The sequence below is a fragment of the Octodon degus genome, unplaced genomic scaffold, assembly GCF_000260255.1.
Source record: "Octodon degus isolate 3935 unplaced genomic scaffold, OctDeg1.0 scaffold00097, whole genome shotgun sequence".
Taxonomy (NCBI): domain Eukaryota; kingdom Metazoa; phylum Chordata; class Mammalia; order Rodentia; family Octodontidae; genus Octodon; species Octodon degus.
Window position 1 is genome coordinate 9,124,264 of NW_004524673.1, and position 14,346 is coordinate 9,138,609.

At 41.9% G+C, this 14,346-nt stretch overlaps 1 protein-coding gene across 4 annotated transcripts in view; it reads left to right on the plus strand.

Moving 5' to 3' along the window:
• Rnf152 (ring finger protein 152) overlaps window positions 1-14,346 on the plus strand; it is an 87,156-nt gene that overhangs the window by 9,939 nt on the left and 62,871 nt on the right. Inside the window, exon 2 of one of the 4 annotated variants that reach the window (XM_023723143.1) lies at window positions 3,946-4,085. The exons of the other annotated variants lie outside the window; for them this stretch is intronic. The gene's annotated coding sequence lies outside the window, so the exon portion shown is untranslated. The remainder of the gene's footprint in view (window positions 1-3,945; window positions 4,086-14,346) is intronic. 4 annotated transcript variants of the gene reach the window in all.

A 14,346-nucleotide genomic window follows, 5' to 3' on the forward strand; every position in this document is an offset into this window, starting at 1 on the left:
AGGCATGCACTACCACACCCAGCTAGTGATTTTCTCTGTTTTTTTAAGGATTGTTGATTATTGCATGGTTTGAACCAGTCTGTGCTACACCCTCTCTGGGCTCTCATAGCTGACTTGAAGATGCATACATCCAAGTACTTTTTGGGTTTCTTCTTGCATTCATATCTGGAGTGCATGCATGTATGAACTTGGGTGTTTTTTTTCTTCTTGGCACCATAGAATGCTTGCAGATGAGCTGCCTTGTCTTTTGCTTCCAGCCAGGATGCTTCTGGACCCCACTGGATGTTGTGAACATGGCAGGAGTGTGGACTGGCCTGAAGGCACTGTGTACGTAGCACCTGGGGCTTTCTTCCCACATTCCAGAGGGATTTGGTGATGTCTGTAACAACAAGTGGAGGTAGGGAAGGGAGTCAGGCTTGGCTCCACACTAGCAGAGGTGTTGGATTGAGTAAAGCTGATAAGGCCTCAGACAGGTCCTAGATCCTTCTAGTACTACACTCATGCTTCAGACACTGACCCTTCATGCTCCTTTCCTCTTGGGGGAGTTTAACTGTTTGTCTCTAGGGTTGGTGCCTTTTGCCAGCAGAACCTGCTGAGAATTGCCAGCAACAATTAGGTCGTTGGTTGCCAACTCCGTAACTCATGCACATAGCATGTGAAGGTGCTGTGAGACGCTTATGTCAGCCCTTCCCTGTGCAGTCAGCACACACCCCAGACATGATATTCACTGTGCTGCCAGTGAGCTGGGTTCTTCACAGTCTGTTACTTCACCTGAAAGGAAGGTAAATTGCTTCTCTATGGAAGGGGGATATTTTAGGTAAGCAATGCACTTAATAAATTGCTTTTATTTCTATATACAGGATGCTCTCTATTAGTTTGAAAAGTTTGCATTTCTTTGCAGTCAGTAGTTTCCTTTTCTTTCCAGGGATGGATTCAGATCTATTAAAATTAATTGTTCGTATGCCCTTGGGTTTATGAAAAATAATAAATAAGGTGTTTGAGAATTGTATCTTAATGCTGTCACACTGCTGTTCACCTTATTGTTAATTTCCAAGGGAAAAACATCTTCACTAAAAAGGGAAAAAGAGTGTCAGGTTTCAGAACCCTTTGCACCTTATTTGTGGAGCTTGTCAGCAGAGATGCCAAACGCTTTCCTTACTGAGTGTCTTAGAATAACATTCCTTTGAGGCCAAGTCTAGTCTGTGGTGGAAATTGAAAAAGATGCTGTCCAGACACTTAGCACTCTCTGTAAATTAGAGAGGCAGAGATGATCAATTTCACAGCGCAGACTTGACTCAGCCTAGCCTCACCCTTGATTTCACTCCCTGTCTCTGTTGTGAGTGGTCGTGCTGTGAGGTTCTGTTACCACTTCTAGGGAAGGTGGATTCAGTTTCCCCAAGCCCCAGAGCCTACGGATGAGCTGTCTGCCCACCTTCGGGAGTTCCTCCCCTGCAGCCCAGGAAGCAGGTGTGAACAGGCTCGATGTTCTGCAGGTTCTGAAATCAGGCTTCTCTCGTTTAATTTCTCTCGAGATTCTGACTTGTAAGGAGGCAAAATTCTTTTTATTCCTTTATAAGGCTTTGTTTTGTGCGAGGTAACTGTGTTCTTTGATAAAATCTAGGGTACTTAATAGCTGGATACACCTTGTTTCCCCTAAGCTGATCAAAGTGAAAATAAGAAGGGGAGAGACAGTGGTTTGAAGGAGTGAGAGTGAAGAGATGATTGGGGGATACTTTTAAATTCAATTTTAGCTTCAAAATCAAGACCAGCTGCTATTTACCTGGTGATGTTAGCTTCGTCGGTAAAAGCATCCTGCTCGGAGCAAATTGGAGTTGTTCAGTAGTGATATTCTAGAAAATGACATGGAAGGTTACCAGGTAGTTTTCTTCCCAGTATTGGATGCTACAATATGTCTCATAACAACAGAGATAATGTCGGAGGGTGGGGAGATAATTATAGTACAAATATAATAGTGTAGATTATATGCTGTAGGCACGCCGTCTGGGTGTTGTGGAATTGGAGAAGGCAGGGTGAATTGGCCTAGTTGACTGGAGGAGTGGTTGGGCTGGTGCGCAGTGTGGCCCCGGGCAGTGTGGCTTAGCCTGCCGTCTCACCTACAGTCTCTGAGCTACACTTATCCCAGGAAACTCTTTTTAAAAAGTTCAGCAAGTTAAGAGGTATGGTAAAACAAAAACAAAAACAAAAACAAACAAACAAAACACCCCCAAAACTAAAGTAAATGTCTAAATTTTGAAGAATTTATTACAATAAAAGACACATTGTCATTAATCACCTCAGAGTACTCTACCTCTCTTCTAACCCATCCCATCATTCTGGCTACTTTTTAAAGCAGTGTTAGATGTCCTCTTTCCTGTCTTTTGCTATGTTTTGGTGGCTGCTTCAGGATCTTTGGTCAGAAGTGGAGAATATCAGACCCAGTGAATGAGGTGGATGAAGGAAGGAACGGTAATATTTTATTTGATAGAAATTACCATAAATTTTTAAAAATGTATTTAGGACAGGGTCTACAGGATCTCACTATGTAGGTTGGACTCTAGCGATCTTCCTGTTTCAGCCTCCCAAGCTCTGGGCTTCCTGGTGAGCACTAACATGCCCAGTCTCAGTTGCCTCTTAGTGTGCCCTCAGGGTGGGGCTGGCCCCGCATGCTGGGGAGGGGATCAAACCCTGGGCCGCTGCACTCTGCCTAAGCAGGTGCTTTAATTCTCTGAGCTATCTGGCTGGCCCTGCCATAAATGTTTGATCAGCATGGTGTGATAAAAAAAAAACTACAGGGATATTTAAATTTTAAAAATGTATTATAATAAAAGATACATTGCCTTTCATCTTTCTCAAAATACTCTACATCCCTCACTTCAAACACACTTATCCCAACATTCTTGGCAATGTGTTTTACACTGTAATACTTAAAAAACTTTTTTTAAGGATTCCCTGTATCCTTAGCCTTATAATTCATGCCAGGATCTGACTTTGGGGGCAGAGGTAGATGATTTTGATCAGCCTCTGCTTGAATCAGTTTGATGATGTTGTCTAGAGGCAGTGTTGTTTAAAAGAACAGGTGTCGAGTCCCGAGACTCGAGGTAAGAGTTCACTGTTCTCGAACCTGGTCCCATGCTGAGGGTGATGTTTCCATGAGGTCTAGGCTGGGAGCTGTGTTTGGAAGGGTGCTGGGCCGAAGGTCCATCTGTGTTGTGCACTGAGAGATTCTGGAGGCTGGAAGCGAGAGTAGAGTACATCCCGTCCTTCTGCATCCCTGTTCCTTTGGTCACAAGGTTCTCTTTCTGGAACATTGCTTCTTCTTGGCCTGCCTTGGTCCCATGGCTAAAGCACGTGTGGATGGGAAGCTGCAGGTGTGTGCTTCAGCAGAGTTGCTTGGCTTCCATTTGTTCTTTGAAACCCCACTTCCCCTGTGTAGTAATTATGTGTGTGGTTATTTCTCCTGCTGCACTGTGAATTCAGTGACTGTTGAGACCTTGACTTTCTAAGGAGGTGCGATAAATGAATGCAGAAATGAATTAACAGATAGATGAGTGGTTCGTGGGTTTGCTGGGATTGACTAGTGTGTATATTAGTGGAAAATGATGATAGACTGAGAATGAACATCTTATGCAATTATGGCAGACTGGTGAGAGGCCTAACAAAATCTTAGCATTTAAACATTTGGGATTGGATAGTTTGTTGTGGGGAGACTGTCCTGTGCACAGTGGGATGTATAATATCACTAGATGGCCATTTGCTCTGGCTGTGATAATCAGAGATGTTTCCACTCGTACCAAGTGTCAATTGGGAGGGGTACCCCCCTTGATAAGCACCATACTGGGCCACTTCTTGAAACTAGGTAGGTGTTGCATGATTGGTTCTTGCCTGTGGGATGTATAGAGGTGGGAGGCAGCTCAGGGTGATGGCATCATGGTCACTCTCCTTCAGGTGTGCTGGCCACTTGCAAGAGCTTGGGAGAGCTATCTGAAGACCTAGGGTCTGAGGAGCCACAGACAGAAGGAGCCTAAACCCAGGTTCACTCAATGCAACTTGAAGAAGAGAACAACCATTCTTATGTTGGGCCAGAGGTACCGAAGTGCTTATTTTGGCGAGTCATATACCCTAGCCTTCCCTGACATCTGGGATGAAATGTTGTCACTGAAGCAGCCACCCAGTGTCTTCCGTGTATAAGGAAAGATGCAGATTCCAGCCACCTGTGGGTAGAAGGACAGAGGTTTTGCTTGTTTTTCTATACTTGTAGTATCAGTCTTATTGCTATAATTCTTGTAATTTCTACATTTTATCTAAAAGTAGGATAATGATAAATAAGCTGTTATTCCAACTGCTCTAGTAAGTTTGATATGTGAACAAAAAGGAGCTTTAAGCTATAAACACTTTTAGTGAAGCATAATAAAACCTCAAGCATACTAACAGTTTTTATTTTAATGTGTATGTATATGTGTGTAGCATCAGATGATGTTAAGATAGTTGTGACAATGTAGGTTTAAGGCATTTAAACCAGTTTTTGGGAAAAACTGGCAGTTGTTGATACCCTGGAGACACAGCTCTTCCCTACACCATTAATAAATAAATTACTGTATGCTGCGACAGTCTTTGAAATGGACTCTTGCATGCTTATACCAGCTGAATGCTGTGGATTAGTGTCCTTTAAAAACCCCAAAGCTATCAGGCCAAATTCAGTGTACAGGTCTGGCTTTCTTTTGCAGCAGTTGTATTTGTGGTTGTGTCTCCTCCAAAGAACCGCTGACCAAAATGCATAAGTTGAATGGTTTTCTTTGGTGCCCATCTGGATGTTAACAGCAGAGCTGTTTGTGGGAGACAATGGCTATTTGTGGATGAGATTTGCTGGTGGCTGAGGGGTTTGAATTTGGCTCTGTGATCTTTTGTGCCTGTTCTGTTTGCACAGGATTTGTGCAAAAGGGGCCACCGCCTCAAGGCATTTCACCCTGCCTGCCTATCTGCCTGTCAGTCAGAATTTCTGCCAGGAAACGGAGTATTTCTGGCTTGAGGAGAAGATGGTAAAGTCTCTTTCTAGTAAAAATCCTGTGAGGCATCTTAACTGGCAAATATCTGATTCTAGTAGTTTTTTTTTTCCCCTCCCACATAAAACATTTTCACAATAGTAAAAATAAGAATAGCTAACTCTTATGGCACCAATTGTGTGTGAACCTTAAATGTTTTGCATACAGCCTGTGCATAATCTTCATACCAGTCCTACAGAGAAAGGCAGAGGCAGAGGCACTATTAATATCTTATGTCAGAAGGATGGAGAAAATGAGCTTTAGAAAGTCAGAATGACTCTGTCAGAGTCAGATGAGGCATAGAGGGGTGTAATGATTTTTCTTTTTTTTCATTTATGTATTTGGTACAGGGTCTCACTACGAAGCTTGGACTCATGGTGATCCTCCTGTTTTCAGCCTCCCCAGTGCTGGGATTACAGGCATGGGCCACCACATCTGGACTCAGTGGCTGGCTCAGTGCACCCTGGTATGGGGCCAGCGTGGCATGCGGGACCGGGGATTGAACCCTGCTCCTGTGCTTGCTTAAGCAGGCACTTAGTCTACTATCTCCCTGGCCCATGTGTAATGATTCCTCTAAGATCACAAAACAAGGAAAACCTAGGGCTAGAATTAGAACCCAACAATGGGGGTTAGGGATATAGCTCAGATGCATGAGCACCTGCCTGGAAATGCAAGGTTCTAAGTTAGATTCCTGGTACCACGAACAAACAAGCAAGCAAACAAACAAACCTGTGATAGCTCCAGAGCCCTTTGCAAAATGTCGCTACAACCTTTTCACTCTTTCACTCTGTTAATGAGACTTACTTTCTTTAGATTTCTTGTATAATTTTTATCTCTTTAACATCTGTATGTAATGATTAAAAAGTTATTGGTTTTATTGCTTTTTTGTATGGGTTCCACTTACTGTCTCAGCTTAGCTGTCAGCTGGTGCTCTTGTATCGTCCCTAACTCTTGGCATACCATTTAATGTCAGAACCTGCAAGTTAGCATGTTGATTTACTTTTCATACCCAGAGGTTACCTTGCAAAGAAGGAACTTGCATGCAAGTCTGTAAAATCCAGGTGCAAAGGATGAAATGGTGTTGGAGCTTAAAGGGGCAAAGATTACTTCCTGCTGGAAGATTTAGAATTAACTTCATGGAAAACTAGCACCTATGATGGTGTCTGTGAAGAATAGATAGTAAATTGCTGGGTGATGTGGTCTGGTGGGAATGAACTTTCCATGTGGTAGCCAGATCAACAACAGTGTGGCAATAAGAAGGGTGAGCTTTAGCTTCCACAACAAATAATGCTATAATGGAGGAAGGATGATATGGAATTGATGGAAAGGGGGTTTTGGGTTTGTGTGGCCGGAAACCATGAATGGCTTGGGGTTTGAAGGAACATGTGACAGTGTGAAGCTGCTTTGGGAAGCTTAATCCAGCCGTGATCAAGATGGATTGGAGCAGGAAGGGATAAAGGTGAGGAGGCTACAGAGTTCCAGAGAAGGTGCAGCGAAGACTGAGCCAGGGCAGGGTGGCAAAAGTGAGAAGTGCAAGTGAATGTAGGAGACGAGCTGCTCAGAGACAAAATCAGTAGACTTTTGAAGAGGTGAAGGTAAATACATTTTTAAGTGTGAGGCATTGAGAGAATAATGTGAAATACAAAACTGCAGGGACCAGATCTGTTTAGGAGAAGTCAAGAGTTCACTTTGGGAATAGCATTGAGCAGGGCAGTCAGAGAGCCGCACCTCGGAGAGTCCATGGCTGTTAGGAAGCTGAGGCTGAATCTCAGCTGCCGACAGGCAGGAGACCTTCAGGAGAGCTGGCTGTGGAAGGACATTGGCTGAAAGGCTTATGGAAGAGAATAATTGTGGTGTTTTTTTTTTTTTTTGAACAGGATACTTATATGCTTTGAAAATTAACACTGATATATTAAAGTTATGGTATAGCTTATTTTATATTTATTGGTCCCAAGTTGCTTATGATTTCTCATGGAATTAAAATATCTTGCAGACTGTAGACAGGGATTCCTCTTAGGGTGCTCTGCCTAGAATAGAGGGCATCTGGTTGCAAGAGCCTCTTGCCATCCAGACTGATTATCTCACCAGTCGGCTCATTTAGGATACCCACCTTCCTTCTTCCCTTTGTTAGGTTCAGACCCTAACTCTTCTTTCAGCACTCACTCTTAATCCCTGGTGATTTCTAGCTAGAAATGACATCTGTTGCTCTCAACATCTTGCACATCTTGCCTGTTGCTAGCTGTTGATCTGGGTAAGTGTGGGCTCCTCGGAGCCGGGTCTACCTGATTCATATTTGTATTCCAGGCCCCTCACTCATTCCTTTCGCTGATAAATGTTGGCAAGAGAGTCTGTCTCCAGTTAATTCTTAATCACTTTAAAGACTGCGGTGATGTTGTTCTTTTTTAAATTCCCTGCACTGTATTGGATATGGTTTCTTCAATGGTATTGGTCAGTTATCACTGAGAGAAACTTTCTTACTGGGGTGTGGTGATGCACGCCTGTAATTCTAGCACTCAGAGGAGGCCGAGGCAGGAGGATGAGGTCAGTCTGGGCTATAGAGTGAGTCCTTTTCACAAACAAACATGGCATAGACATTTTCTTTCCTCTTTGTATACATTAATTACATATTGGTAGCTGAACCTTGTATCTCTAATCAGAAATCTAACATGTTAGCTTAATTTGTATAGGTCACTGTTTGATTTTATTTATTTATTTTAAATGTGTTTCTTGTATGTAGCTCAGGCTTGACTTGAACTTACTTATGTGCTCTAGGCTGGCCTCAGATTCATGAACGTCCTCCTGCCTTGGCCTTCTAAGTCCTGGGATTATAGGCAGGTGCCACCAACCCCGGCCTGCTATTTGAGACACACTGATCTTTTTTCCATTGCTGGGTGGGGTAAGACTTGGGGCCTTGATTATGCCAAGCAGTTCTACCCTAGCTCAGTTATCTTAATTAATACTTCTCTTTGGTCAGAGTGCTACTGAAGTAGGGCAGCAGTGAAGCTGCAGCATGGGGGCAAATATCTAGGTAGTTTTGCCTTTTTAAAGCCATATGGGAAGTTTCAGGAATAGAAGTACAATGCTCAGCCTCAGATGTAACCATTGTAGGTCTGATATTAGTTTTTCTTTTTATTTCTGAAATTAAGTTAATTAGACAGAATTCATTTAGTGTGGTAAGAGGAGTGATAATGAATGAACAGAATGAAACAACATTTATTAAGACAGATTAGGAAAATACTCTGGGGAATGCAGAGGCTTTAATTTTCTTTTTGTGAGATTTGTTTACTAATAAGTTCTCAGCTCCATCAGCCTCATCAAACTCTGCGGAGGGTACCAGTTAGCTAGGATTTGCTCTCTGTGGCTCAGCCTGTTTTGTTAGAAAACAAGCACATTTTTTTCCTTGGATTACAGAGAAATACATTTTATTCCTTCAGAGACAGTGTTAGGTAAACTGCTGCTCAAAATTGACTATATATATATATATATATATATATATATATATATATATAATGGTCTACAGAATTTTACTACACAGATCAGACTCATAGTGATCCTCCTGTCTTCAGCCTCTCAAGTACTGGGATTACAGGTGTGCACCACCATACCCAGTCTCAATAACTTTCTCAGTGTGTTCTGGGGGTGGGGCCCACATGGCACACTGGGGATCGAACCCTGATCTCTGTTCTCTGCCCAAGCAGGCACTTTAATCCACAGAGCTATCTGTCCAGCCCCAAAATTGACTTTTAAATAATCAGAGTTTACTATGCTGTCAGAATAGGAAGCAAATGAAAGAGGTAGGTTTTTTTTTGCTTTAATAATTTTATTGAGAAACAAATAGCAATGAGACAGTTTCAAATCCGATTAGTAGGACTGTTTCAATAATTAATGCATTGCATATTGTTGTATTCTTAGTGGCTATTTATAGTACAAGAGGCAGGCATGATATCCTGTCGACAAACACTATTAGAACAAATCTTTCTATTTAATGAATTCAGAGAAAGTAGCTGTGTATCTATCCTATTTTGAATATACAGATACAAAATGGTCCTTCATTTGTATCCCCCTTTTTGTTTAGTTTTGTCAGAGGAGAGTATTCCATTGTCATTTAAATATTGTAAGTGTGTGAATTCAGCAAAATAATCCAATATAGTCCAGTAGTCCATAATAGTAGTGGGTTATCCGAAGGACTGGCACTGTCAGAAGTTGTTGACTAGAGCCTTTTATAGCTCAGCATATTAATATGACTTTACTTTTTATACTTCGTTTTGATACTTTTCTGCTGGATGGGTAAGATCAAGATAAAACAAGACCTATATAATAAGAAATGTAACTTTTGTATCTGACAAGGTCAGTCAAATCCCCTCAGGATTTATTCTAAAACCCTATACTGCAGTTTGTAGATCCTTTGTCAGTGTCAGCCATGTGGATGAGTCATGGCCATTGCTTGACCAATTTGCCCTCTGTGAAAGCCTGAGAGAACGTTTTCTCTCCATGTGACTCTCCTTAGGCACACTATGTATCATTGATCTCTCTCTGTGGCCCCATAATCTCCTTGATCAGAAAATTTGGGACACAACTGAGTTACATGATGTTACTGTACAGTTTCTCCTATGTCCTGAGTCCTCACTGATCTTGAAAGGCTAGGGCCAAAATGTTGGCTGTCCTTGCAGCCCTTCTTTTTCTCTAATTTTTGGTCTGCAAACTTAGGTTGTTAACCCTCCAGAAGAAGAGCTTATTGTTATTACCCTACAACATAGGCAGTTGAGCTTAACCTCACTATCTGTCTGAATATCAAACATCTTAGACATAACATGGAACAGGTATTTTCCATCAAGTATTGATATGTTAAACTTTTAAGTTCCTACAGAATATGAAGAAAAAAAATAAAAAAATAAAAAAATTTTAAAAATGGAATAAACAATTACGTATTTTTACACAGAAATTTAGAAATCTAACCATATACAGCATTGTAGCAGGACAGTCCTGTGACATTTTTTTCCTTGTCTCTTGTCTTCATTTATTACCTTTTTTTTTTTTTTTTTTAAAGAAACATTTACTAGGGTCATGCTTGGAATGCTTGTCATTCTGGTCTTCCAAACATGTACTGCTTGTCGTGTCATACCAATTACTGCCATTCTGTCTCTCATGTTTGTTTATTTTAATTGAGGCAGGTCTTGCTTGTTGTATTGTTTGGGCTGGCCTTGGACTTGCTTATGTAGCCCAGGCTGGCCTCAAACTTGTATTGATCCTCTTGCCTTGATCTCCCAGCTGCTGGGATTACAGGTCCATGCCTCTGTGTCTAGGAATTGCAGAATTTTGAGTAAAATTTTAGAGGTTAGATATCTCTGGTGTTTGTACTTTTATAGGTTAAACAATATTGCTAATAGGTACTAGGGAACACAAAATCTCAAGCATTTGAAAGAGCACAAGTAGTCTTTCAAAACTTTGCCGTAGTGGTTATTAAGAAGTATGAATAAAAAGATGCTGCTATGGAAACAAATTAAGTTAACAATAACCTTTAGTAATTATTTGCATCAAGGTAATTGTTGCTACAAAGATGAACATGGTATTAAAAATGACAAACTGAAAATTTTGGCATTTTTGTTCTTGCCACTCATTAGTCTAATAACAATAGAGTGGTAATTAATTATCTTATTGGCTATTTTGTTTCTACACTAGAAATTCATCTGGAAATTATAGTGCAACAAAGAACTGCTAAAATCATGATGGTGGTAATTATATCAATGACATAATTGTGGAAGTGGAGAATAATGAGGTTATTTTGAGCGAAGTCTGCTTCAATAGAGTAGCAAGTGCTTTTTAAATGTAGGGCAAGTCAGAAAGGAAAAAGGCCTGATTTGTGAGATATTTTGGAAGTGGGTGGGGTTTCTGGAATATTTTGAAGATTAAAAATTGTACCGCTTAGGGTTAATTCAGAATTTTTAACATTGTCAAGGTCATTAGCAATGTTTTTGGCTCTGATCATGGATTTTCCTGCAATGTTAGTTCCCCCATAGAATAAGCAGGGATTTTAGCCCTCAGCTTAATTCATGCTTCCTTTTTTTTTTTTTTTTTTTTTTTTCGGTACTTTATTGTATCTAGCTATTAGTTAGGCTCTCACCCCTTACTTCCCAAGTAAGTCATTCCCATTTTGTAACTGGAAAACCCTGAGACCAAAAAAGGTACCTGTGAGACCACTGTGTAATTCCAAGGTAAATCTTCAGTGGCTTCTCTCTCTCTCTCTCTCTCTCTCTCTCTCTCTCTCTCTCTCTCTCTCTCCTATGTAGTGAAAAACATTTATTTATTTATTTATTTTTTCCCTAATAGTGACTTCTGATAGAACAAGCCATCCTATTTGCACTTGGGGAATCCACCCAGGGCTTAATGGCTTAGGGCCTCAAGCCACCAACCCCGCACTGGAGTCCACCTGCCTGCAGGGCATCTGCATTACCATTAGAGGTCCACCTTCCATGGTGTGATTAAAAACTACATGAATGTCCTTCTCTTCCGGGCTAGGGTGATAGCTTTTGCTGCTTCTTATCAGCCTGTGATCCTGAGCAAATTACAGCCTTGCCAGCCTTGCTGAGCTCCATGTTCTTATTTGAGACAGGCCAGCCAGACCTATCAAGGGAGGTCCTGGCAAGGGTCAGTCCTGATAATAGATGTGCTGGAGCACTTGCAAGGTGCCTGGTGCTGGTGTGAGTGCACCAGGAGATAAGGGAATTCAGGCAAATGGGGCCCAGTCCTGAATAGTTACAGTAAACAAAAACTGGGGCCTATGTAAATTAGAATACCTAAACAGGCTGTTGGGCCTAGTGAAAAGCTAGAGACAAAAGAATGGGTTCTGAACCTAATGGGAGACTTTGGGGGAAGTAAAATGCAAGTGAAGCAGCTTTTTCAACTGGCAGAAAGCGTCTCTCCTATTCTTTCTAATAAACACACACTTAGTCAACCCTCATCACTTGCCATTTACTGTTTTGTCATTGCCCTAAATAAGGGTCCTGGGGTCTGGTCGCACAAGTGTGGTCTACCTGTTATCTTTGAGGTAGGATCCAGAGCAGTCCCAGAGAAATGAAATGACGGCCCAAGTTCAGGAGCTGGTTCATGGACAGTTCACTAGAAATCCTCGTTTCTTTTGGGCTTTATGTCCAGGAAGCCCTATGCTGAAATGCCAGTATTTCAGGGTAACATGCTCATTTCCATAAGGTTGTAGGAGTTAGTTGCTTCAGTGCAGTGTTGAACAGTGCTTCTGAAAAGCAGGTACAGGGCCTTGGGATACTGGAACTCAGGCCAGGGACTGGGGCTGTCTGAGTGCAGGAACATTATTTCCACAGCTGGGCTCTACTGAGAGTTGGGGTGGTAGATGGGTGACACGGGTCTGGGCAGAGCATAGGGAACTGAAAGAGGTGTGGTACTCAGTTCCACCCTATTTTGCCATAGTAGAAGCTGGCCCCTTCCCTGCGCTTCTCTGTTCTTGTTGGTCCTAAAGAAGAAGGGTCTTGCAGACATGGGTGGAGAGTATGACCTTGATCCTTTTTCTTTCTTGGTTTAACTTTAAAAGAACTCTTCTCTGTCACTCTACAGCTAAAAACAGGAGGGAAAAAAAAAGTCTCACAGCAAAACCTGAACGGGGTAGAATGTGGGCCAAGATGCAAACGCTAGCTGATTTGGGAGTCTCTGAGTTGGCAGGGGTTTGTAGTTTTAAGGGGCACTCAGCCTGGGAGTGAAGTGACAGGCATGGTCCCTGTCTTCCTGGAATGCAAGGAAAAGAGAGCCAACATGGCCCAGAGTTTTAAAAAAGCCATGTATTACCACCCCAACTCTCATTACATACGGGAAATGTATCAGATGTGAAGATTTACACAAATGCTGCACTTTGTATATTTACAGTAATAAAGCTCATGTGCAGATGTGGTGGCCAGCAAAGCCTGTTCCTGTTTGGAGCACACAGGCCACATTGCAGCTGCAGTGGAATTTGACCTCTGAAGGCTTCTGCATGGCAGCCTCTTTATTATAATCCTAAAAGCAGGGGATTAGTGATAAATGTAGGGCCAGGGAAATACTGTTTTCTCAAAATTGTTCTTTTTATTATTAAAAAGTGATTTCCATGTTTTCAATTTCTGTCCAAGTAAGGGTGAGGTTTGGAAAAATGGGCATACCTTGCTAGGTATCCAGAGTACCTAGTCAGCTGGTGGACTGACTGGTTCCTGTTTCCACCTTGGACTGAACTCAGGGCAAACAAGCCTAATGAATAAACCTCGATGCAAATGTTTCTTGTAAATCCTACTTGCTCAGGCATGGTTTCTCTCATGGTTTCCTATCTAGAGGACATTGGCTTAGGTGTTTCCTCATTTTGCCCTTCTGACGTTGTTGTGCCCAGTGCCTGGATGCGTGGAGCGGAGGTGCTTGTGGGAGTGGCTTGTCTGAGGTTATAGAAATGATGGGCATCAGATGTGAATGTGTGTGAAGTAAACCTGGGCAGATGCGAATAAGACAGAATTGAACTCATGACCTTGCGCTTGCCAGGCAAGTGCTGTGCCACTAAGCTATGTTCCAGGCTCTGTGTGTGTGTGTGTGTGTGTGTGTGTGTGTGTGTGTGTCCCAGAAGATCTTTACTAAAGACCAGAAGCCTTTGAGTTACTTGGAAGTATGAACAGAAAGTCCTTGACACCCTTTGATCCTAACCTAGTAATTGTGTGTAGAGTTAGTATCATTAAGTAGGGTTTTGTGGTCATTGGAATTGTTAAGACTGGACATTAAGAGGGACATGGTGGCAGGTCCCTATTATCTCAGCACTTTGCGAGACTGAGGCAGGAGAATGGCAAATTTGAGCCCAGGCCAGGCCACTCAGCACTCAGTGACTTAGCAAGACTCTGTTTCCAAGAAAACAAGGACTGGGGACTCAGCCCAGTGTAGAGGCCCTGGCTTTGATCCCCAGTACCACACATAGACATGTGCATGCTTGTGCAGACACACACACAAAAGAAAAAAACTAGGTGTTACTTTAGCTTGTCCTACTTAAAAGGGAATGACAAGTTTAGGAAATTCATAGAACACAAGATTACGTCCAAGTTTTTGAATGTTCTAATATCTTTCTTGAGAATCTCAAATGCTTATGAAAAACTTCAATGATAACTATATTTTAGTTATTGTATTTCATTAAAGTGAAACCCTGACAAATAGAAAGGTATAATACAAGTAAAAGGAAAGCAGGATCTCGAGGACTAACTAATCAAGAGAGGGAAATGAGAAGAGCTAGAAAACATGACAATGTCAAGCCACACAATTATATGTAGAAGATGGGCAA